Below are 24,516 nucleotides of genomic sequence, written 5' to 3'. Positions count from 1 at the left end.
CTTAGCAGGAAGGTTGCGTTGGAATTTAGCACAAACCAAGCCACCATTTCCATGAGAACAAGTTACCTTTCCCTAGATTACTCTGGTTTTGTTCAGTTTGCCACCAGGAATCACTGTGTTTTCTTTGCTTTGTACATACTAGCATATCTCTTGCCTAGATAGAATTCAGTTTCATCTCAAGCATAGACATCTTCAATTTTAAGAAGAGTTATGTGCTCCCTGTTTCTGGAAACCCCACTTATAGCCAGCAAAAATGGCCTTGGACCAAAGCCATCCAGACATATTAATCCTTATAGAAATCCTTTCCCAGCAGGCCTGCATAGGCCCTAAGATCTTGTCTCACTTTAAATTACCAGTGAAAAGATCATAGAACAATGTGGTATCCTGGGTAGAATCCTTCAGAACAATGAAGAAAGTCTAAGAATACACCTGTTCCAATTAGGAAATAAACCCTAGGGGAAAAGGTTCAGAATCCTTTAAGTTACCAAGGTGCATGAGTCTGCTTCTAAATGGCTCCCTATGAACTACTTGTGCTACTGATCTTCTCCCCTTGGGGTGAATGGATCTAGTGATTTTTCTCTAAGGAATAAAATACAGTAAAAGTGATGTCACTTCCCTTAGGTATTAAAGAAGATTATGATAGCTACCTTGCTCACATTCTCTTTCTTTGACTCTCCCTACTTGCTTGCTCTGATGAAGCAAGCTGCCAAGGTCCTGGTTGGCAAACTGTGGCTCGCAAGCCACATGCAGTTCTTTGGCCCCTTGAGTGTGGCTCTTCCACAAAATACCACGTGCGGCACTACCTCGATAAGGAATGTACCTATCTATATAGTTTAAGTTTAAAAAATTTGGCTCTCAAAAGAAATTTTAATCGTTGTCCTGTTGATATTTGGCTCTGTTGACTAATGAGTTTGCCGACCGCTGTAAGGCCCACATGGTGAAGAATTGAAGGCAGGTTCTGCTAACATTATTGATTTCCACTTTTAATAGATACCAACATCTAGCAGGGAACCAAGGCCCTCAGTCCACAAGGAACTGAATCAATCCAACAATCACTGAAGTTAGCATGGAAATGGATCCTTCCCCAGTTGAGCATTGAGATAACTACAGCCTACCACAACTGCAGCTTGTGATTGACCCTAAAACAGACTACCTGGATGAGTTACACCCAAAATCCTGACCCAGAGACACTGTGAAATTAATAAATGTTGTTTTAAAACACAAGTTTTGGGTTATTTGTTATGCAGCAATAGATAACAAATACAACAGGCTTTGTTAACATGGAGCAATAGTATCTCAAAGTAGTACCTGAAGCACAGGTTCTTTTCGATTCCACATCATAACTTAAAAATTATGAACTTTGTTTTGTTTTGCAAGAGAGAGATGAGAAGCATCAATTTGTAACTGCAGCACTTTAGTTGTTGATTGCTCCTCATATGTGCCCTGATGGGGGGCTCCAGCAACCTTGGACTCAAGCAAGCAACCTTTGGCCTTGATGTCATGCTCAAGCCTGCGAACCCACACTCAAACTGGGGAGGCTACTCTCAAGCCAGGGAAGTCCATGGCGACCTTGGGGTTTCAAACCTAAGACCTCAGCATCCCAGATCAACACTTTATCCACTGTGCCACCACCAGTGAGGCTGAACTTTGTATTTTATCAACAAATAGATATTTGGTAAAATTAATTAGTCATCTGAAAATGAGATTAAACTGTACGTAATTTAAAAATCATATAGACATACATATACAAATATAACAAGATGAGAGAAAAATGAGAAATAAATGCAGAATGAAAATAAGAGTCACAAAAGGCAAATGAATAAAAAATTGTGTAAGCATTCCAAAAACATAAAACAGACCAAACCACACTTAATGATGACAACTCTCTAAAAGAGTATTATTTGAGAAATTAACATAACACTGCAGTGTGTTTACTGTCTTCTAACTCTAGGGACTCCCCACAATATAGAGATAAAGACCTGCCCACCTACATTCAAATCCTGGCTGTGTAACCTAAGGCCTATTACTTAACGTCTCTGTGCCTCAAATTCCTCATCTTTAAAAAGGAATAACAACAGTGGCTAACTAAGGATTAAAACTAATAATACATGATATTTGTAAAGTGCTTATCACAGTGCCTGGCACAATGACTGTGCTCAATAAATGGTAGTTCATCATTCTGCATGCTTCTTAACCAGTAGAAAGGAAAACAGTCACATCTACAGACATAATAAATACTGTTCAAAACAGTCCCTGTCCTGCCTGAATGCTGATGAAAGTAAATTACCATGTTTGCATGGAGGCCTAACATTTAAACCTATTATACAACTACTACTTATCAAATTCATATAAAAATGTTTCTGTAAGCAAAAGAAAAATTACAACCATGACTACAAATTAAGTTATAGCATTGTCATTGCTATAATTTTGCTTTTAAAGTTAATAGAAAAATTAGCTGATCAAAAAAATAATAAAAATGAACCCATACTACCTACTATTTCTAGATTGGAAAAAGTATAAATTAGATCCCAAATGAATTTTCACTTGAAACAAATTTTGAGTACCCACTTACATAAATGAAGAAAGCATTATCATAGTGAATATCAAAGAAATACTTTGAAAATAAAAAAATTGACTCATACACTACTAGTAGGAACATACTTTGGAAAACAGTACAAAGTAAAGCTGAAAAGATGCCCCACCCTGTGACTTAGTAACTCTTTTCCTAGGCATAACTCCTATAAACACTCTTCTCATATGTACCAGGAAACATGTTGAAGAATGTTCATAGCCACACTGTCCATAAAATGCCAAAACTAGAAACAACTCAAATTTCCAGCTAGAGAAGAACAGATAAACTGGAGTATATTCATATAGAAAAAAAAAAAAAAAAAAGTATATTTCCTACTGCCAACACACAAATTACCATAAACTAGTGGCAAAGCAACACAAATTTATAACTGTATGCAGTTCCGGATATCAGAAGTCCAGGCTTCCATGGGGTTAAAATCAAGGTGTCAGCAAGGATATGCTCTTCTGGAGACTCTAGGGGAGAATGCCTTTCCTTGCCCTTTCCTTCACTTTTAGAAGCTGCCTACATTCTTTGGCTCATTGGCTCCATCCTCTGTCTTCAAAGCTACTATTGTAATATCTCCAAATCTCTCTATCTGACCTCTGCTTCCTTCCATCATCACATTTTATTTCTTTCTGACAAAATATATATGCCTCCCTCTTATAAGGCCCCTTGTGATTACAGTGAATCCACCTGAATAATCAAAGAATCTTCCCATCCCAAGAGCCTTAACTTAATCACAACTGCAAAGTCCCTCTGTCATACAAGGTGACATATTCACAGGTTTCAGGGAGTAGGACATGAATATCTTCAGGAGACCCTTACTCTACCTACCACAGAAAACTACTAAAATGAAAATGAAGAAACTACTGCTACACTGAACTAAATGAATCAATCGCACAAAGGGCACTGAAAACAAAATCAAGCAAAACTAAAGGATACAAACATTATGTCTGTCTTTTTATAAAAACCTCAAAAATAAGCAAAATTAACTATGTTAAATTGGAGTGCAATTGTAGGTAGTAAGTCTATTTTAAAAAGCAAGAACATGATTTTTCACAAAAATGGATTCTTTTGGAATAAACAAAAGGGATGAGATCAGGAGGGGGCTGCTGAGATGCCAGCAATGGTCTATTTCTTGACCATTTGACTTTATAATTATAATTTAAAGATATATTTTAGGTGCTCTATGGTTAGTATATCTTATAAAAAGACAGTAACAGGTAATATAATCATATAAAACAGAGGCAGGGAAAGCCAGGCACAAAACAGATTACGCAACAACCACCTAGCAGTATAATAGACAAGGAAACTGCACCATCTATGCAATAGTGAAAAGCCAGTTTAATCTGTGAGTTGAACATGAGGCAGAAATCTAGGATCAGAGTAAAAAAAACAGACTTAGAATCATACACAATTCACAATGTCTTTCTTTAAGCTATGATTTTTTTTAGTTCAAGAGCAGAACTATACTCATCATTGTATACAAACTTTCAGTAATTTTTTAATATCATTCACCTCCTATAAGACTGAATGACATTAAATAGTCCTCAAGCAAATACTGTATTTTTCCCTCCATAAGATGCACTTTTTCCCCCAAAAAGTGGAGGGGGAAATGCCCGTGTGTCTTCTGGAGCGAAAAATACAGTAAGTGAGAGTGATTTTGAAAATCCAACATGTAGTCATTCAATAAATTGTTACAAATATGTTAAAAGAATAGAAGGAAGTATAATGCATGGAATAGGGTGATCACACAGTTTCTGAGAGGAGGTGGGTAGGATATATAATGGTTTGGTAAATTGCAAAATAACCACAAATTCCATCTAATCCTCTATATATTTATACTTCCCTTTACAACGTGACCTTGTTGCAACTTCCATCAAGAGGTAGTTTCAAATCAAACCCACAATGAGATGTCACTTCTACCTATGGGCACGGAGACAATTAAAAATGGACGATAAGAAGCCCTGGCCGGTTGGCTCAGTGGACAGTGTCAGCCCTGCATCCAACATCCCGGGTTCAATTCCCAGTCAGGACACACAAGAGAAGTGACCTTCTCCTTCTCTCCCCCTTCTCTCTCAGCCAGTGGCTCGATTGATTTGAGTGTTGGCCCTGGACACTGAGGATAGTTCAGTTGGTTTGAGCATTGGCCTCAGGCACTAAGGATAGCTCGGTTGATTCGAGCATCAGGCCCAGAAGGGCATTACCAGGTAGACCCCAGTCAGGGCACATTTGGAGTCTGTCTATCTCTCCTCTTCTCACTTAAAAAAATATATTTTAATTAAAAATGGACAATAAGATGTATTATAGACGGCCCTGGCCGGTTGGCTCAGTGGTAGAGCGTCGGCCTGGCGTGCAGAAGTTCCGGGTTCAATTCCCGGCCAGGGCACACAGGAGAAGCACCCATCTGCTTCTCCAGCCCTCCCCCTCTCCTTCCTCTCTGTGTCTCTCTTCCCCTCCCGCAGCCGAGGCTTCACTGGAGCAAAGATGGCCCGGGTGCTGGGGATGGCTCCTCGGCCTCTGCCCCAGGCGCTAGAGTGGCTCTGGTCGCAACAGAGCAACACCCCCTGGTGGGCGTGCCGGGTGGATCCCGGTCGGGAGTCTGTCTGACTGCCTCCCTGTTTCCAGCTTCAGAAAGATGCAAAAAAATAAAAATAAAAAATAAGGAAAAAAAAAAAAAGATGTATTATAGAGGGTGTGCAGAAATCAGAACCTTAATAATATACTGATGGAAAAGTCAAATAATATAGCTATCATAAAAAATGGTGTGATATTTCTTCAAAAAGTGCTACAAATCAATTTCCATGTATAAACCCAAAGAAATAAAAACCATTCCTTCATGCAAAAAATTCTACAAAGATGTTCAAAGCTGCATCATTCATAATGCCCATTAAAGTGAAAGCACCATCAATGTTCATCAACTAATGAATGGATAAAAAAAAATCTATCACACTCATTCACTGAAATATTACTCAACCATAAAAAAGAATGAAGTCCTGATACAGGCTCTAATATGAATAACCCTTGAGGACATTATATATACTAAGTGACAGAAACCAGAAATAAAAGGACGTATCTTTTATGGTTCCATTTACATGAAATGTCAGAATAGACAAACCTGTAGAGACAGAAAGTGAATTATGAGAATTGGGGATAGGAAGAAGTTGAAGTTGGCACTAACTGTGACTAGTAAGTGTGACATTTCTTTTTGGGGTGTTGAAAATGTTCATGAATTAGACAGCGGTAGTAATTGCATAACCTTCTGAATATATTACAAATCACTAAAATATTCCCTTAAAAATAGATTTTATGGGCCCTGGCCTATTGACTCAGTGGTAGAGCGTCGGCCCTGGCGTGTGGGTGGCCCAGGTTTGATTCCTGGTCAAGGCACACAGGAGAAGTGCCCATCTGCTTCTCCACCCCTCCCCCTCTCGCTTCTCTCTCTCTTTCTCTCTCTCTCTTCTCCTATCTCCTCCTGCAGCCATGGCTCAATTGGAGCAAGTTGGCCCTGGGACTGAGGATGGCTCCATGGCCTCCACCTCAGGCACTAAAAAAGGGTTCTCACTGCAAAGAGCAAGGGCCCCAGATGGGCAGAGAATCACCCTCCAGTGGGCTTGCTGGGTAAATCCTGGTCTGGGCACATGTGAGAATTTGTCTCTGCCTCCCCTCCTCTCACTAAATTAAAAAAAAAAAGGAAAAAAAAAGAAAGATAGATTTTATGTAATGAGATATAAAACTAAATAAAAATAATGCCATATATATATATAAATTGAACATAAGTATAAATCAGTCCCTGTACCATGAGGGCAGGTGGTCAGGGCAGAGATGACCTTTGTGCCGTTAGGAGAATCAACGTGCACATATATGTCCCAGGGTCTTGTTACACAGGAAAAGCATCTCCAACTGTGAGTATCTGGTGCTACTGTAAATGACAGTATTATTAAAAAAATGTTCCTGTGGGGAGGAGGAGAATGATGATGATAATAATGATACTACTAGCTAAATAACAGGTACCAGGCACTGTTCTGAGCATGTTTTACATGCTCCTTCATGTATTCTTCAAAGTAACCTTATGATGAGGTTCTCTGACTCGAGTGTACATCAGAATTATCTGGATAGCTGTGAAAACAAATTTTAGACCCTGATTTCCCAGTTTCTGTTTCAGTGGGTCTGGGATGGACTTCCTGAATTGGCTTTTCTTTTTCTTTGTTATTTATTTATTTATTGTATTTTTCTGAAGTGAGAAGCACAGAGGCAGAGAGACAGACTCCCACATGTGCCTGACTGGGATCCACCCGGTGTGTCCACTAGGGGGCGATGCTCTGCCCATCCATAGTGTTGCTCCTTTGCAACCGGAGCCATTCTAGTGCCTGAAACGGAGGCCATGGAGCCATCCTCAGCACTCGGGCCAACTTTGCTCCAATGGAGCCTTGGCTGCAGGAAGGGAAGACAGAAACAGAGAGAAAGAAGGGGGGGGTGGAGAGGCAGATGAGCATTTCTCCTGTGTGACCTGACCGGGAATCATACTCAGGACTTCCAATCGGGCTAATGCTCTAACACTGAGCTAGCCAGCCAGGACCATGAATTGGCTTTTCTTACAAGTTCCCATTGATGTTGCTGCTGCTGGTCAAGAGACACACTTTGAAAACCACTGCCATAGAAGATGGGTAGTATTAAATGCCCATTTTGCAGATGAGGATAGTCCCAGCTGTGTGGTGTAAAATCAAGGGTGGAGCGAAGTTCAAAGAAAAAAAAAAAAAACAAGAGGTAAAGTTTCTTTGTCCATCTTGGAAATTGGTGTTGGCTCTATGACTTGCTTTGACCAATGAGACATCAGCAAACGTGACCCAGAAGCTTGAAAAGCACTTATGTACTGGAAACTTGCCCTCTTTTTCTGGTTTAGGAACCTAGATTGTAAAGAAACCCAAGCTGCCTCACAAAAGTGAGCCCAGACAAGATCAAAAGAACCATTCAGCTTAGCTCAAACTGCCAACCCATGGAATAGTTAACTAATAAATGATTACTGTTTTAGCTGCTGACCTTTGGAGTGATTTGTTTCAAGGCAAAAGCTAACTAAGGAGGTAAGTAGACACTGAAGAGTAAATGTGCACAACATACAAGTGCATGGGTACGTAAATGAATGCCTAGATTAGTCTAAATGGAAAAGAATTCTGATTGTAGAGAAAGAATACATAGGTAAACTGAGTTAAGACTAAAAATCAGGCAAGGAACAGGATGAATTTTATTCTATTTCAGTAGACAAGGGGAAGCCACTGAAGGACTTCAGAGCAAGGAAGGATATAACGCAAGAGGAAAGAAGTCCAGTTAGGACTACTATAATCTAGACAGGTTGAAGTAATAAAATTCAAAATTCTCCTACATTTGCAGGGAAGTTAGATAATTCAATAAATAGGTAACAGCATGGTTTTATAAATGGCATATATAGTTTATGTAAGATTCTGCTCTTTAATAGGAAAATAGGGAATTTTTTTTTTAACAGAGACAGAGAGAGAGTCAGAGAGAGGGACAGACAGGGACAGACAGACAGGAATGGAGAGAGATGAGAAGCATCAATCATCAGTTTTTCGTTGCGACACCTTAGTTGTTCACTGATTGCTTTCTCATATGTGCCTTGACCGTGGGCCTTCAGCAGACCGAGTAACCCCTTGCTCTAGCCAGTGACCTTGGATCCAAGCTGGTGAGCCTTGCTCAGACCAGATGAGCCCGTGCTCAAGCTGGCGACCTCAGGGTCTCGAACCTGGGTCCTCTGTATCCCAGTTCAACGCTCTATCCACTGCACCACCACCTATCCACAAACAGGAATTCATTTTTACCCACAATTTTAATCTCAATGGGAACAGTGCTAGAATTAATCATAAGAAAAGCCTATGATGTGTCTAAACGGTTAGAAAATACATTTGAGCATAAAGATAATACATAAATTTCTAACAATACCATAACTGTGAAATATGACTCTTCTTTGAAACTTACATATACCCAGAAGACCATTTCAACTTCTGGCCTCCACAATGTAACAGGAACTAGACTTACCCTCCTACTTTAAACAACTAGAAAAACAGACTAATATTTGAATGAAACAATAAATTTTAGACATGAGACAATGGGCAGTACAAAACAGGGATCCATAAGAGAAGGGAAATAAATGAGGTAAACCTTACATTTGCCCACACCTCACTGCCTGGAGTTTCCAGTCCACAGCACAGGAATGGGGAACCCAAACAGAGCCCAGTCTCCGTGAGCTGAGGAGACAGAATTTGAACTTAAGGCAGGACAGAACACTGGAGAAGAAAGCTGCATAAAGATGAACTCTGGATATCTAGGGAGGGTTCCTCTTAGGACAGCGGTTCTCAACCTGTGGGTCGCGACCCCGGCGGGGGTCGAACGACCAAAACACAGGGGTCGCCTAAAGTCATCGGAAATGCATATTTTATTTAAAAATGTATTGTATAATAAATATGTATTTTCCGACCCACAGGTTGAGAACCGCTGACTTAGGACTTTGGCTGAGTACTTATCAGTGCATGTAAGTGAGGAAACAATCAAGACCAGGAAAACAACCACTAGAAAGGAGCAGGTAAAAAATTCGTGATTCTCACATAGTGCTGTGAATAGTCTGTATATTCACCAGAGTGAAGAAAACCTTCAAAAACATCAAGGGTCTTGAACGAGTCAAACTATTTTCAAATAACTGTATCCCAGAACAAATCTTAAAAATATTTTAAGGAAAACATACAAATATACACAGAACATAACAATGTAAAATCACAATGCCTGACATCCAAACAGAAATTACCAGGGCTGCAAACAAGAAAAAATATCACTCAATAAAAAACAGACCCAGAAATAGAACGAATGATAGAGTTGGTACACAAGGACATTATATGGTTATTATAAATGTATTCCATAAAGAAAATGGAGAAAAGTATAAGAAGAGAAGTGAATGTATTTAAAAAATTACCTTCCATACATGAAAAGAATATTTCTGAGATAAAAAAAAAAATACACTGGATCAGATTAACACCAGATTAACCACAGTGTATAAAAGGACTGGTGAACTTGAAGATACAGAAAAAGACTATCCAAAATCAAAGAGAGAAAAAGACATAAAACAAACAGAGCATCAGTGAGCTATGGGATAACATCAATGTATATAAAACTGGGAAATACATAACTGGAGTCCTTGAAGTAGACAACAAAGAGGCTGTTTACCCTTTTCTTTTGTTGTCAATAACTGTAACCATACCATCTTATATAAAGTTTCTCTCCATTTTTAGTAGATACACATTTTAATTTCTGGAAACATTTATTGAGCCCAGAGAGATTCCATGCCGGGAGGGGGGGGGGGAGAAACTGAAGGAAAAAAATGTCTTAAATTTTCCAATTTTGATAAAAACTATAAACATATCAAACACCACTTCCACTATTAAAGTAAAAGATCAGATGCTTTTCAAAGTTATTATGATCTATTATGTGAATAAGTAGTATCATATTTAGGATACCTGATCTACATCCCCAAAATAGATTAAAATATAGTTAGATGCAGAGTAGCTATCTCAAAAAAATCAAAATAATACATTTTTCACATTATAAAAGATTATCTAAATTATGCTTTAAAATAAAACAAGCTGAGGTTTAGAAACAAGTTTACTAAGACTACACAACAGCTAAGTTTTTCAAGACATCTAATAATACAGAAACAACCATAAAGAACAGAAATAAAAGTCAGAATAGGATACTATCTGTGGATTTTGTTTTTGTTTTAACCTACAGGTTTTTGCAAGAGCCTCTCTAAAAAGTTAGTAAACAGAGATGAAGATTTGTGGATAACTCTATTTTGCTGATAGCAAGAGAAAGAGACCCTGGCCGGTTGGCTCAGCGGTAGAGCATTGGCCCAGCGCATGGAAGTTCAGGGTTTGATTCCCGGTCAGGGCACACAGGAGAAGCACCCATCTACTTCTCTACCCTTCCCCCTCTCCTTCCTCTCTGTCTCTCTCTTCCCCTCCCACACTCAAGGATCCACTGGAGCAAAGTTGGCCTGGGCACACTGAGAACGGCTCCATGGCCTCCGCCTAAGGCGCTAGAATGGCTCCAGTTGCAACAGAGCAACACTCCAGATGGGCAGAGCATCACCCCACAGTGGGCATGCTGGATAGATCCCAGTCGAGCGCATATGGAAGTCTATCTGACTGCCTCCTCGCTTCTAACTTCGGAAAAATACAAAAATACATACATACATACATACATAAGTAAATAAAAAGAGAAAGAAAATTTAGTGACTACTCACACTTCAACTGTCCCTTCTAAACTTTCACAGGAGGTAAGTTATACTTCCAGCAGCAGGTAATATCTCTGGATTCAATAAATATATTCAAGAAATAAAATATCTATTGGGGGAAGGGTATAAAGAGGGACAAATATATGGTGACAGAAAATGATTTGACTTTGGGTGATGAATAATCAACAGTTCAAATGCTATAGGAACATTTACCTGAAACCTATATACTCTTATTGATCAATGTCACCCTGTTGAATTTAATTTTCTAAATAAAATTTAAAAATATGTATCTATTAAAGAGAAACTTTATAAGTCAGCATGGCTACAATTACTGACAACAGAAAAAAAGTGTACACAACCTAATTCTTTGCCTGGCTACCATACTAACAACACATAAGTAAACAAATTCTTCCCTGATAGAAAGTAAGGTATAATTCACACAGCCAGGTTGCAAGGAAAATACAAAGTAAATGAGACCCATCCTTTGGTAAAGTCTACTGTAGCCAGATCAACCAAACAAAGCATGTCTATGATCCTCCCACTAAGACAAAGGGAAAAACAATACAGAATCTTTCCTGTAATGATAGTCACTGTAACTGGATTTAAAGTATATTCATTTTCCCTTCTTAAAAACAGCAAAACTGAGGCAAAGAGAAATTAAGTAATCTAAGGTCCTATGTGATGTTATAGTAAAGATGAGAATAATTTCAAATCTCATCTTGATACACAATGAACAGTTTATAATCATTTGTTTAATAAACATTTATTAATTTAAAAGGTTAGTGGCTATCCTAATCTCATTTTCTAAACTAAAAAGAAGATACCAACAGCCTGACCAGTTGGTGGCACAGTGGATCAAGTGTTGGCCTGAGACACTGAGAACCCAGGTTGGAAATCCTGAGCTCGCTGACTTGAGCACGGGCTCACCAGTTCGAGCCCGTACAGCATCACTGGCTTGAGTGTGGAATCACAGATATGACCCCATGGTCCCTGGCTTGAGCTCCTGGGTTGCTGGCTAAAGCCCAAAGGTCGCTGGCTTGAGCAAGGGGTCACTGGCTTGGCTGGAGGCCCCGGTCAAGGCACATATGAGAAAGCAATCACAGAACAATTAAGGTGCCACAACTATGAGTTGATGCATCTCATCTTTCTTCCTTCCTGTCTGTCCTCGTCTATTTCTCTCTTTCAAAAAAAAAAAAAAATAGATAGCAACATATATACAGGATATATTTTTTCTGATTTGCAAATACATTTATAAATTTTAAAACTTACAAAGATATCCAAATTATATCCTAACTACTTCTACATTTAATAACTCATCTATACACTGCTGGACTCTAGCTACAGAGACAGCTTAACTTCATTCAGAGACAGCTTAACTTCAGACCTCTTTCATATAACCATAATACCCTTCTATTGGTAACACAGGAATTCTGTCAGTACTCAAGCAACTGAAGACTAGAAGAACCCAAAATAGAAACCCTTATTGGAGAGGGAGAGGTGGTCTCTTTAGAACAAAAGTTTTCAAAGTGTTCTGGCCTTTGGCCCTGGCAGATTGGCTCAGTAGTAGAGCGTCAGCCTGGAGTGTGTATGTTCCGGGTTTGTCCCGGTCAGGGCACATAGGAAAAGCGACCATCTGCTTCTCCACCCCATCCCCTCCCCCTTTCCTCTCTCTCTCTATTCCTCTCCTGCAGGCATGGCTCGATTGGTTCAAGAGCATCAGTCAGGGCACTGAGTATGGCTCCATGGAGCCTTCGCCTCAGACACTAAAAATAGCTCCATTGCGAGCATGGTCCCAGATGGGCAGAGTACTGGCCCTAGACGGGGTTGCCAGGTGGACTCCAGTCCAGGCACACATGGCAGTCTCTGTCTATCTCTCATCCTCTCACTTGGAAAAGAAAAAAAAAAGTATTCTGGCCATCTAAAAAGATCTGTCTAAAGCTGTTTCAGGAGTTGTGTGAATATTTAATTTTAATTAAAATTTTTTTAATTTAAAAATATTTATTCAAAATTATTTAACTACTTACAGCTATAATAAATCTACTAAACTTTGAAGCTGAGATAGTATGTAGAATAAACTTAAAAAATACTATTTTTAGGGTCCTGGCCCATTAACACATTGGATGGAACATCAGACGTCCAGAGTTCGATCCCTGGTCAGAGCACACAAGAAAAGCAACCATCTACGTCTCTCCCACTCCCTTTCCCCCTTTTCTCTCTTTTCCCCTCCCACAGCAAATGGCTCAATTTGTTCTAGTGTCGGCCCTGGGCACTGAGGATAGCTGGGTTGATCAGAGCATGTCAGCCTCAGGTACTAAAAATAGCTCAGTTGATTCTAGCATGGCCCCAGACGGGGCTTGCCAGGTGGATCCTGGTAGGGATTCATATAGGAGTCTGTCTCACTATTTCCCCTCCTCTCACTTAAAAAAGACATAAAAAAGAAAAAAAATAAAATTTTGTTTTTGGAAATAAAAAAATACTATTTTTATGGTTGATAAAACAAAAGACTATTAGGTCTATCTATTAATATGTTCTTGTGGCAGTCTGCATTTTGTTTTCATGATATTTGGAACACTTGTAATTCCTTGTTCTACAACTGTCTGTTCCTACTGTCTTGTAAGCTCCAAAAGTTAGAGCATTTGTGTCTTGCTCACTGCTGAATCTCTAACCCTCAGCACACGTAGCATAACAGATGCTTAAAAAATATTTAATAAATAAATGGATGAGTCTACTGCAATGGTTCTAGCAATATAATGAGGTTCACAGAGGTTAAGTTAAGGTGGTAGTAGTGGATGAAGAGAATAGGTTTCATATTAGTAGAACCAGGAGAAAGAGGAAGCCAAAAAATAAAGAAATAAGATTTTTGAGTTTAGATGACTGATTAAACAGTGATACTTTCATTTGTAGAATTTAAAAAGTTAAAAGACAAGTGAGTTTTATCTTGGACATGTTGAATTTTTAGATAAATAGCAGAAATGAAGTTCTAATATACTATCTATCATGTGATGTAGCTTCTTTTTTTTTTTTTTTAGAGGAGGGAAGGCAGAGACAGACTCCTGCATGCACCCCAACTGGGATCCACCCGGCAGGCCCAGTAGGGGGCGATGCTCTGCACATCTGGGACCCTTGCTCCATTTGCAACTGGAGCCATTTTTTAGCACGTGAGGCGGAGGCCATGGGCCCATCCTAAGCACCTGGGGCCAATTCACTCTAACCAAGCCTTGGCTGCAGGAGGGGAGGAGAAGAGAGAGAGAGAGAGAGAGAGAGAGAGAAGCAAGAGGGTGAAGAGTGGAGAAGCAGATGGGCACTTCTCCTGTGTGCCCTGACTGGGAATCAAACCTGGGATATCCACATGCCAGGCCGACTCTCTACCACTGGGCAAACCGGCCAGGGCTCCAGATGATTTTTTTTTTTTAGATTTTATTTATTCATTTTGAAATGGAGAAGGGGGGGAGGAGCAGGAAGCATCAACTCCCATATGTGCCCTGACCAGGCAAGCCCAGGGTTTCAAACCAGCAACTGAGGTGGATTTAACGGCGGGCATACTAGGTGCGTGCCCTGGGCCTTGACTTCTGAAGAATCCCGCAAAACCCAAACTTTACACTTTTTTCTAATGACACCAAGTTTGGTTTCATATGTGCAATTTTAACATTAATAGTACATAATATTTTTTATTTATTTAAAAATATGATTAACATGTATTTTGATTTTCCCTGTCTCTCTTTTTTTAAGGAGTCCAATATTTTCTTCTGCACCCAGGGTCGACCTTAATCCTTCCAAGTCGACGCTTTATCCACTGCACCACCACAGGTCAGGCTTCAGATGATGTTTTTTTGAAGTAAATTTCATGGGAGGTAAGTAAGGCTCATATTTTTCTCTTTAGTTACTTTTTTTTTCTATTTTACTGTCCTCATCTCTGCCTTGTCATTAAAAAATGTCGATAAAATCATTTTTGAGATATTTTAGAAACGGAAGAACTTAGTGGATGGATCAAGAAGGGGGTAAAAGGGAGCTTTCCAAACTTAATCCATAATATGCAATACACATGGAAAACAATGTCAGACAAGTATTAACAAAATATAGTATTCAGATCATCATCTGAACTAGAACAAAATAAGGAAAACAATGCAAAATCATTTTTTTAAAATAAGCAATTACCTAATGCTACAGAAAGAAAAAAAGACAAATATAAAAATGAGAAAAGTATTTTCGTAAAAACATGTAATGGCAAAAAATCTTCTAATTCAAACATTAAAAAATGCTAATTATTGTTTTCAATTAAAATGCCAAATTTTATGTAAAAAATATACTGATTCTTGGTTAGATCTCGACAGCTGACTAAAGGGAGCCAAGAAGCTAGTACCTCTCATTTTTCAGAAGACTCTACAACACCCCAAACTCATTTCAAAAAACACTTAATACTTTACCTTGAAAAGCTTTACTCTAATTGAAGTAAAAGCAAATTCCAACATACAATAAAAATCATTTATCAACATCTAAAATCATAAAGGATCTTACAAAGATTAAAAGAAAAAAAATACAAAATGTTCACAAAAGTTCATAAGTACTATATGTTCAATTAATTACCGAGAACCTATAAAATGACCACAAAGAGAATAATAATTATGTTTAACTTAGTCACAGGACATGACTGAAAATATACCAAAAAGTCTGCTTTAAAATGACCTGTTTAAAAGATAGAATTTTCTAGCAAAAATTGACATTTATATTATGTAAACAATGTAATTTCAATTTGTATTTATACCTACAATTGAGGAGCACCAGATATTAATGACAGAAACTTTTGAGCATGTGTTATACTTAAACTCAAAATTTAGCTCTAAAAAACTCAACTTTTCACATAGGCTTGTCTCTTTTATCAAATATGGAAGCATGATACTTAACCTGAAAGCACTGTGTATTTAAAGCACAAAAACTGTAAAAGTATTTACACCACAAGGACTCTATCCTCTGAAGCCTGGAGAGGTGAGAGGCAGGGAGGATGAAGAATCCACCACTGCCATTACTGTTGTTTACAATTTACTGGATAAAACAGAAGGTGACAAGGAAGTAAAACAGTGCAACTATGTTACTTTAAAAATCTTAAAAAATGAAATAAATTAAAAATCTATGGCCCCTGGCAAGTTGCTCAGTGCACAGAGCCTGACATATGGACATCCAGGGTTCTATTCCCAGTCAGGGCACATAGGAGAAGTGACCATCTGCTTCTCCCTCCTTCTCTCTCCCTCTTCTCTCCCTCTTCCTCTCCTGCAGCCAGTGGCTTGGCTGGAGCCTGGCCAGGGTAGCTGAAGATAGCACCGAGGATAGCTCTGAGGATAGCTCTAATTGGTCCAAGCATGTCAGCCTCAGGCGCTAAAAATAGCAGGGTGCTTGGTACTCAGTACTCAGCATTCACCCCAGACTGGGGTGCCCAGTGGACTCAGTCAGGACACATGTAGTAGGTCTGCCTCACTATCTCCTTCTTCTCACCTTAAAAATAAAAATTTATGCATATTGAAGATGTCCTTCAATATTACTAACCAAATAAACCCGCATAGCTCCAGCTATATCTTGAGTCAAAATAGAGTTCAAGGCCCTGGCCGGCTAGCTCAGTGGTAGAGTGTCGACCTGGCATATAGAAGTCCCGGGTTCGATTCCCAGCCAGGGCACACAGGAGAAGCACCCATCTGCTTCTCCACCCTTCCCGCTCTACTTTCTCTGAATCTCTCTTCTCCTCTTGCAGCCAAGACTCCACTGGGGCAAAGTTGGCCCGAGCATTGAAGATGGCTCCATGGCCTCTGCCTCAGGAGCTAGAATGGCTCTGGTTGCAACAGAGCAACGCCCCAGATAGGCAGAGCATCATCCTCTGGTGAGCACGCAGGTGGATCCCGGTCAGGCACATGCAGTAGACTGTCTCTCTGCCTCCTCACTTCTCACTTCAGAAAAACACACACACAAAAAAAAATATATATATATATATATATATGGCTCAAAAACAGCATAAAAACTAATATATGACTAGACTAATTTTGAGTAATATACACTCAAGTTGTAAAGATTGTCACATATCTATAAAGCAATTCTTTTTATTTCTTTTGTGTGTGTGTGTGAGAGGAGGGGAGGAAGAGAGACTCCCACATGCACTCCAGCTAGGATCCAACCAGCAAGTGCACTAGAGGGCAATGCTCTGCCCATCTGGGGCCATTGCTCCATGTTGAGCCTTATTTTTTTTTTTTTAGCGCCTGAGATGGAAGCCATGGAGCCCAAGGCCAACTTGCCCCAACCAATTGAGCCATGGCTGTGGGAGGTGGGGGGGGGGGAGCAGAAGGGGGAAGGGGAGAGGTGGTGAAGCAGATGGTTGTAAAGCAATTTTTCCATAGATTTTTTTTTTAGTGGGGAAATAAATAAGCTAATTCTCAGAGGCTGTTTAGTTTTGCTGATCAATTCAGCCCCCACTAATTCAATAATGTTTATTAAACATTTTCCCTTGTTATATATTGATTTTTTCTTTTTTAAAATTTTATTGATTTTAGAGAGAAAGGAATATATATATATATATATAGAGAGAGAGAGAGAGAGAGAGAGAGACATTGATTTGTTGCTCCACCCATTTACACATTCATTGGTTGATTTTTTTTTATTTTTTTTTTTGTGACAGAGATAGAGGAACAGATAGGGACAGACAGGAGAGAGATGAGAAGCATCAACTCTTCACTGAGGTTCCTTAGTTGTTCAGTGACTGCTTTCTCATATGTGCCTTGACTAGGGGGCTACAGCAGAGCTAGTGACCCTTTGTTCAAGCCAGCGACCTTGGGCTTCAAGTCAGCGACCTTTGGGCTCAAGCCAGCAACCCCAGGGTCATGTCTATGACCCCACGCTCAAGCCAGCAATCCCGCACTCAAGCTGGTGAGCCTGTGCTCAAGCGGGATGAGCCTATGCTCAAGCTGGCGATTTCGAGTTTCGAATCTGGGTCCTCTGGGACCCAGTCCAATGCTCCATCCACTGCACCACCGCCTGGAGGTTCATTGGTTGATTCTTGCATGTGCCCTGACAGAGGATGGAACCTACAACCTTGGCATATGGCAATGATACTCTAACCAACTGAATTAACCAGCCAGAGCATATTGCTTTTTCCTTTAGGCAACAAACATTTATCATCTCACAGTTTCTAAGGATGAGGAACCTGAAAGTGATTTAGTTGGGTGGTTCCAGCTCAAAGTCTCCCAAGAGTTGTAAACAAGTTGTTGTGTTTATATAGTAGAGACAGAGAAACAGGACAATGCTCTAACCAACTGAGCTAACCGGCCAGGGCCTATATATTACTTTTTAAAGTTAAAAAATTTATAAAGAATTGCCTGCCCCTCATTAAAGTTAAATTTAAACTCCATGCCCTGGCCTGTCTCTCTTTCCTTCTCTCCCTTCCTCTCTCTCTCTAAAATCAATACAATAAACATTTTAAAAATTATTTTTAAATAAATAAACTCCATGATCAGGGCAACTCTGCTCTTGTAATATTCATTTACATTGAAAAGCCAACAATTTATTGCTAATTGTCACATTTTGGGGCATTATTTTATGTAAAATAATCTCAAAAGTTGTCTAAATTATACAAACTTTACTTCTAACGCTATATTTAAAGATATTTAAAGCCCTATATAATTGAATTCAATTTGCTAATGCAAATGAACCTAATCTGATGAAGATTTCCTCACACATTAAAACCATCAGTATTTAAAAAAAAGTGAAGGTACAAAAATCTTAAATCTTATAATACAAGAGAGAATTCACTAAATTATGCATTAATTATGTAGTACAAGATACAGTAATGAGCAAGATATATTATTCTTGGTCCACTACTGAAGATCAAATGTGTTTCAATTTGATATTATGAATTAATATAGCTAGGGAGTTCAATTTCTTTCTCCTTTCCTAAAAAAGTTAAAGGTATTTCCTAACATTCTATCATAAAGAAAAATGTTAGAAAAACTTTTCTTTATAACCATGCTTTAAACATCTCTTTTAGTCCGTTGATAAAAAGAAAAATGTCATACAAAAAGACATAAGCTTCTAAATTAGGAGAAATTCCTTTCAGTACATTTTCAATTTGGATAGCTTACAAATTGCTATCCAAGTCCATGCACTTACTACTATTTGAAAATTTTTAGAGTTAAGATAAATTCAAGATGTCATATTAAGCAATTTTTGTCACCATTCCTGCTTGCTTTACATTAAAAAAATACATAGCATTCAATTCCCTCAATACTTTAAAATCAATCTCCCCCCCCCCCATGAACGTAACTCTATTCCATTTAGCCAAAAGAAAACAGCAAACACATCTTTGTGTTTATCCTGCAAATCAGTGTTTTAGAAACCAATGCAACTGTTATTAAGGGCTCAGAACCAAACATTGTAACAAAACAGAGTGGAATCTTTCGCGCGCGTGCGCGCGCGTATACAAATGCTCATTCATAATAATGGGATCCTCGTACGTGAATACAGGAACTCAATTTCTATTGACTACCAAAATATCTTTACATAATATACAGATTACAATAAAACTGTCCTCTTTTAATGTTCTAGGAAAGAACAATTTCTAAAGCTAGCAAAGAGAAGAGTTAATACCGGAACTGCTGCCACCTATCAACTTTAATACAAAAAAAAAGTACACCTCAATGTCATTTTTACCTCTAATGCAGCCACGACTGAAACAAAATTAACTTCACTGTAGCATAAAGTATCCTGGCATCCCAATGGATTATCTACTCTGATAACGTGTGGAGTACATGTGTGGAGTCTTTGGTCCCTCCCATAGCAACCCAGGTTGTCTATATTATCTTGGTTAAAGCAAATGACAGGTAAATCTCTCAGGTCACTACTTCGCAGCCTAAGTAACAGGAAGTCATGGACTTCGTTGTCGTTACTACACAGCAAAGATTCTATAGCCAGATGCCCCTTGTTAGTATATTTGGGGAGGCGGGGGAGGAAAGAAGCGGTCAGTATAGTCCGAGAATCCTCAGTGTTCAGTCCTGGTACCAGAAGCAGAATGAATACAAGTGATACGTGGGTCAGCCACAGAGAGAAACAGAACAAATCTTCATAACCCTCCAAATTCAGTGAAGACACCAAAAGCCTCTGGGGAAACCGGGCACAAGCCTTCGGAGAAACCGGGGAGAAGCAGACGGTCTGTGAGGTGGAGTGACTGGGTCTGGCACAAGCCCGGGCGTGGGCAGCGACCGAAGAGTCTCCCGACCCTTTCCCTCTGCACCAGGGTCGGTACTTCGCCTGTGCGGTAGCCAGAAAAGGAGTCAGAACTGGGGAGGGCGGAGCCCGAGGGATCCCAGGCCGCGCCAGGGGGCGCGGGGGGTGTGTCCTACCTGGGCAGTGGCGGACGCAGGGATTTCAGCAGAGGGGCTCGCGTCTATCTCAGGGCCAGGACCCGCAGGGGTCAACCCTCAGCAGGCGGGACCGCCGCCGCCTGCCCATCCCCCGCCGCACACTGCGGCGGGACCCGAGCGTGGCTTCGAGGGCCGTCCGTCTAGTTAGTCCCCTCGGGTACCGTCCGCGTTTACTGGCGGCGGCAGTTATTACTGCTGCTGCTGGCCACCCATCGCCGCTGCTCTTGCGCCAGCCCCTGTTTCCCCTCCAGCCGCCGCCGCCACCTCGTCCCCACCGCTCCCATCGCCGCTGCGGCGACTACTGCAGCGCCCGCTGACCCGACCCGACGTTATTCGCCCCCTTCGCAACCCGGCACAGCCTAGCCCACCGGCCTTGCCAGTGCGCACGCCCATCTCTCCGCCGCTGGTGTTGATTGGAGACTGCGTCATGATCCCGTCATGTCGGTTGGTTGGTTCCACTGCCTATCACGAAGGGGGGCAGAGAGTCGGGCAGAGAACGTCTCCGCCCCTCACCGGAGAATTGCCGCTATCTTCAAGTTTGCCTGAGAGGGCGAGTTACCGGGAAAGGAGCGTCACAATAGCAGCGCGCATGCACGCGGGGACTCTGGGCCTTGTAGTTCCAGCCACTACTGCAACTATCCGGTCCAGAGCAGAAAAGTAGGACTTCTGAGACTAGCGGAGGGCGCACAGTGGTGTCCTATAACTTGCATGGCTGTGACCCCAGGGTTGGGCTTTTCGGAAGAAAATCGGAAATGTTTTGTCACGATACGGGTTTATATATTCAGGCAGTCGCGAAGAAGGGCCCCAGTCCGTAAGGCCCTGCCATGCTACTTCCTTAGAATCAGAGCTGCTAGGGTCTGGCAAGTTGGCGCTGTCCCCAGAACAGGCTAACACAAAGCTAATCACCGGTGGAGACTAGGCAAAGGCATGACGGTGTAAGGAGGAAGAGAAACCGAGACCCCAGAAAAGAATGTCAGCCTGAAGCTGGGAGTATCTTTATGGGTTTCACAACCCATGAAGAACGAAGTTTCATTCCCTTCTTGAGACACCACTAGCCAAAGGTTCAATGAGCAGCCCCCTGGGGGCCAGTATGGGATTCTAAGCAAGAGAAGGAGGGCGTCCCTGGAAATCAAAGCGAAGAGGGCGAAGCAATGAGGCTGTGTGGGATTAAATTTGTATTTGGTGTTGTGTCGAACTCTTTGGTGAAGAGGAAAACCTAAGATGAAACGCCTCTCCCATCCTTAGCCACCAAGTTACAGAAGAAAAAAAAAAAAAACCCAAAAGGTGAAATAGTTTTCCCAAGACTAGAAGACTAATTTGTGGCAGAACCAAAAGGCAGTTCTCTTAAACCTCCCATGTCCCTCCCCCCCTTTTCTTTCCTTTTCTTTTTTACTAATAATCACAATAATTCCCAGGAGTCTACCATGGATTGAAAGGATGGAATGAATTATGAGCTTTATTTACTTTAAATCTTTTTCTTCACTCAACTGACATTAATAAAGCCAATTAAGAATATAAAAAGTTTGAGCATGTAGACAAAATTTAACACTGAAGAAAAAAAAGGAAAAATATATAAAAGGGTTAAATATAAATTCTACATTCAATCCCAGAGTGGTAACAGAATCTGTTTCTTGTTCAGGAAATGCTACAGCCTCTTGACATTCTTTTAAAAAACAGCAGGCACCTCTACTGCCTGTCATGTTTTAAATCCTTGGATTAAAAAGTAGGACAAAATGTGCATTTAAAGGCAATTGATGCGACTCAATCTTGTTCTATTCAAACTTGAAGTTGCCAAATTGTTGGAGGGGGGTTTCCATTAATTGAAACCACAAGTCGCTTTTTCCATTACTTTGTCTAACAGAATATAGTTCAGAGTATTAGTTGGGCAAATAATCTGAGTTGGAAAGGATTAGAGTTTCTGTAAATACTTTTCCTTAAAATTAAAGAAGTTTATAGGGGGGAAAGTCCAGATTCAATGATATTATGACTAACCTTATTTTAAATAGCTATTCTCTATTTGAAGAGAATATTTTTCATTCACTTAGCAAATACAGGGTGTCCTCTTTAAGCTACCCAGATATCTATATCACTGCTATCATGGGTTTTAATGAATTTATTTACAGAACTTACTGTTTATTTAAATGAGACAGTAGACACAGTTAGATTCTCCAAATGATAGAAAGATGACTATTATTCTGATTGTTATTTTATGACCAGCTCCCATAGGCAGATCCATGATGGGTAAGGTAGAGTACATGAGAAAGCAGTCTAGTAGCTGTGTGTATCAAGAGAAAGTCTTAAAAAGTGCAGGGTAAAGGGAAGTGTTCTATGGTGAGTATCTTGACAATAGGGCAACAGTGTATCTCAGGGTAAAAGTATAAGAATGAACATATAGTGAAAGTTAATACCACAGGAATAGGAAACCTGGGATATTGGACTGCCCAAGGAAAACAAGTTCTCAGCCCTTCCTTTTTCTCCGATGCTTTCCACTTAAGAAGTATTGGTCTGCCCCAAGAGGTTTTTGTTGTTGTTTTTTGTTTGTTTTTTTAGGCAGGCTAAATGAAAGAGTAATATATTATTCAAAAGCTGGTACTGGACTTCAGGAATTCAGAAATCCTCTTTGATATATATAACTGCTCACAAAGATTAGGGGATATTTCAAAATGAATATGAAGCTATAAAATATCCCCTAATTTTTTGTGAGCAGTATATGTAAAGAAATGTGGTAGTCAGCCACTAAGAAGCCCCACAGTGATCCCTTCTTCCTGATATATAATAGTTCCTCCCATACTGAATTTAGCTGACCTGTGTAACCAGTACGTTTTTTCACAAATAATGATGTGTAAATTCCAAGGCTAGGTTATAAAAGACTTTGCGGCTTCTACTTTATGCTGTCTTGGATCACTTACTTAGAGAGAAGCCAGTTGCCATAACATGAGGACGCTCAAGCATTCCACTGCAGTGGGCACCTGGCAAGGAACTCTGTAGGCATTACACCAATTAATCAGTACCATCTTGCCAGCCATATCAGTAAGCCATTCTTTTTTTTTTTTTTTTATCTGAGAAAAATATGGAACGCTTCACGAATTTGCGTGTCATCCTTGCGCAGGGGCCATGCTAATCTCTGTATCGTTCCAATTTTTGTATATGTGCTGCCAAAGCGAGCACAGTAAGCCATTCTTGGAAATAGATCCTCCAGCCCTGGCCAAGCCTTCAGATGACTGCAGACCCAACTGGCATCTCAGCTGCTACCTTGTTCTAAATACCCTAAGCCAGAATCACCCAGTTAAGCCAATCGAAAAATCCAGACCCACAGAAACTATGTGATAATAAATGTTTATTTTTGCTTACTCATTAAGTTTTGGGAGCAATTTGTCATGCAGCAATTGATAATAAAGTAAGATTTGGGGAGAAAAGAGGAGGGGGGATGGAGAGAGGAATAATTCAAGTTTAGGGATGTGTACTCTGGATAATTGAAGAGGAAAGAATGATACCTTGGATCAGTCTTAGACCATTTTCAAGGATAATGAGCCAAGTTCAGGTTTATACTGAGTTTGAACACAGAACATAAAGCCTCTTTTAATACAGTTTTTCTTCAGCACAGAATAAAAATCATACCAGAGAACTACTTTCTTCTTTCTCTTTTCCTTCATTTGTGGCCTACACCCACCTTTAGATCTTTCCATCTCTTTTTAAAAGCAAATCTCATGTTGTACACCTGAAACTAATATGTTTTATGTCAATTAAAGCTTAATAAAAATATCTCAGAATTGTATATTTTAAATGGGTTGATTATATGGCATGTAACGTATCTCAATAAAGCTATTTAAAAAAAAAAAAACTACACAGTCCTTTGGAACATAAAACTGAATAGTGAACAGGTTCTTCAGTGCTTCCACAAACCAGTTTCTATCTGAATACTACTTATTCAACTAAACAAAATATTTTAGGACTTATTAATGCCAACTACTCTGTTGAACACTGGGAAAACAAATATGAATAACATCAGCCCGTCTCCTAAAGGGTTTCACAATGAATTAGCAAACATACAAATCTTATTACAATACACTGCAATAACTGCTATAACAGAGGCATATCATGTGACATATAGAAGTATAGTGGACGGCAAACCGCGGCTCGCGAGCCACATGCGGCTCTTTGACCCCTTGAGTGAGGCTCTTTGGCCAGCTTAGCAGTACCCTAATTAAGTTAATAACCATGTACCTACCTATATAGTTTAAGTTTAAAAAATTTGG

General features: G+C 40.0%; 1 protein-coding gene and 1 non-coding gene across 4 annotated transcripts in view; both read right to left on the bottom strand.

The window, feature by feature from the left end:
• The window catches only part of TTBK2 (tau tubulin kinase 2), a 215,205-nt gene extending 194,605 nt beyond the window's left edge, over positions 1 to 20,600 (bottom strand). The window contains exon 1 of one of the 3 annotated variants that reach the window (XM_066343762.1): positions 20,240 to 20,600. The gene's annotated coding sequence lies outside the window, so the exon portion shown is untranslated. Of the gene's footprint in view, positions 1 to 19,550; positions 20,036 to 20,239 lie in introns of those variants that run through there. The other 2 variants (XM_066343763.1, XM_066343764.1) reach the window with 2 other exon arrangements.
• Positions 20,601 to 23,324: 2,724 nt separating this feature from the next.
• Positions 23,325 to 23,428, bottom strand: LOC136377780 (U6 spliceosomal RNA). The gene has a single exon (XR_010746411.1). It is a non-coding gene; the product is annotated as a U6 spliceosomal RNA (small nuclear RNA).
• Between the last annotated feature and the right edge of the window lie 1,088 nt (positions 23,429 to 24,516).

Source organism: Saccopteryx leptura, chromosome 6 (genome assembly GCF_036850995.1).
Source record: "Saccopteryx leptura isolate mSacLep1 chromosome 6, mSacLep1_pri_phased_curated, whole genome shotgun sequence".
NCBI lineage: Eukaryota > Metazoa > Chordata > Mammalia > Chiroptera > Emballonuridae > Saccopteryx > Saccopteryx leptura.
Note: the sequence above shows the minus strand (reverse complement) of the source record. Positions and strands in the feature narration are given on the sequence as shown.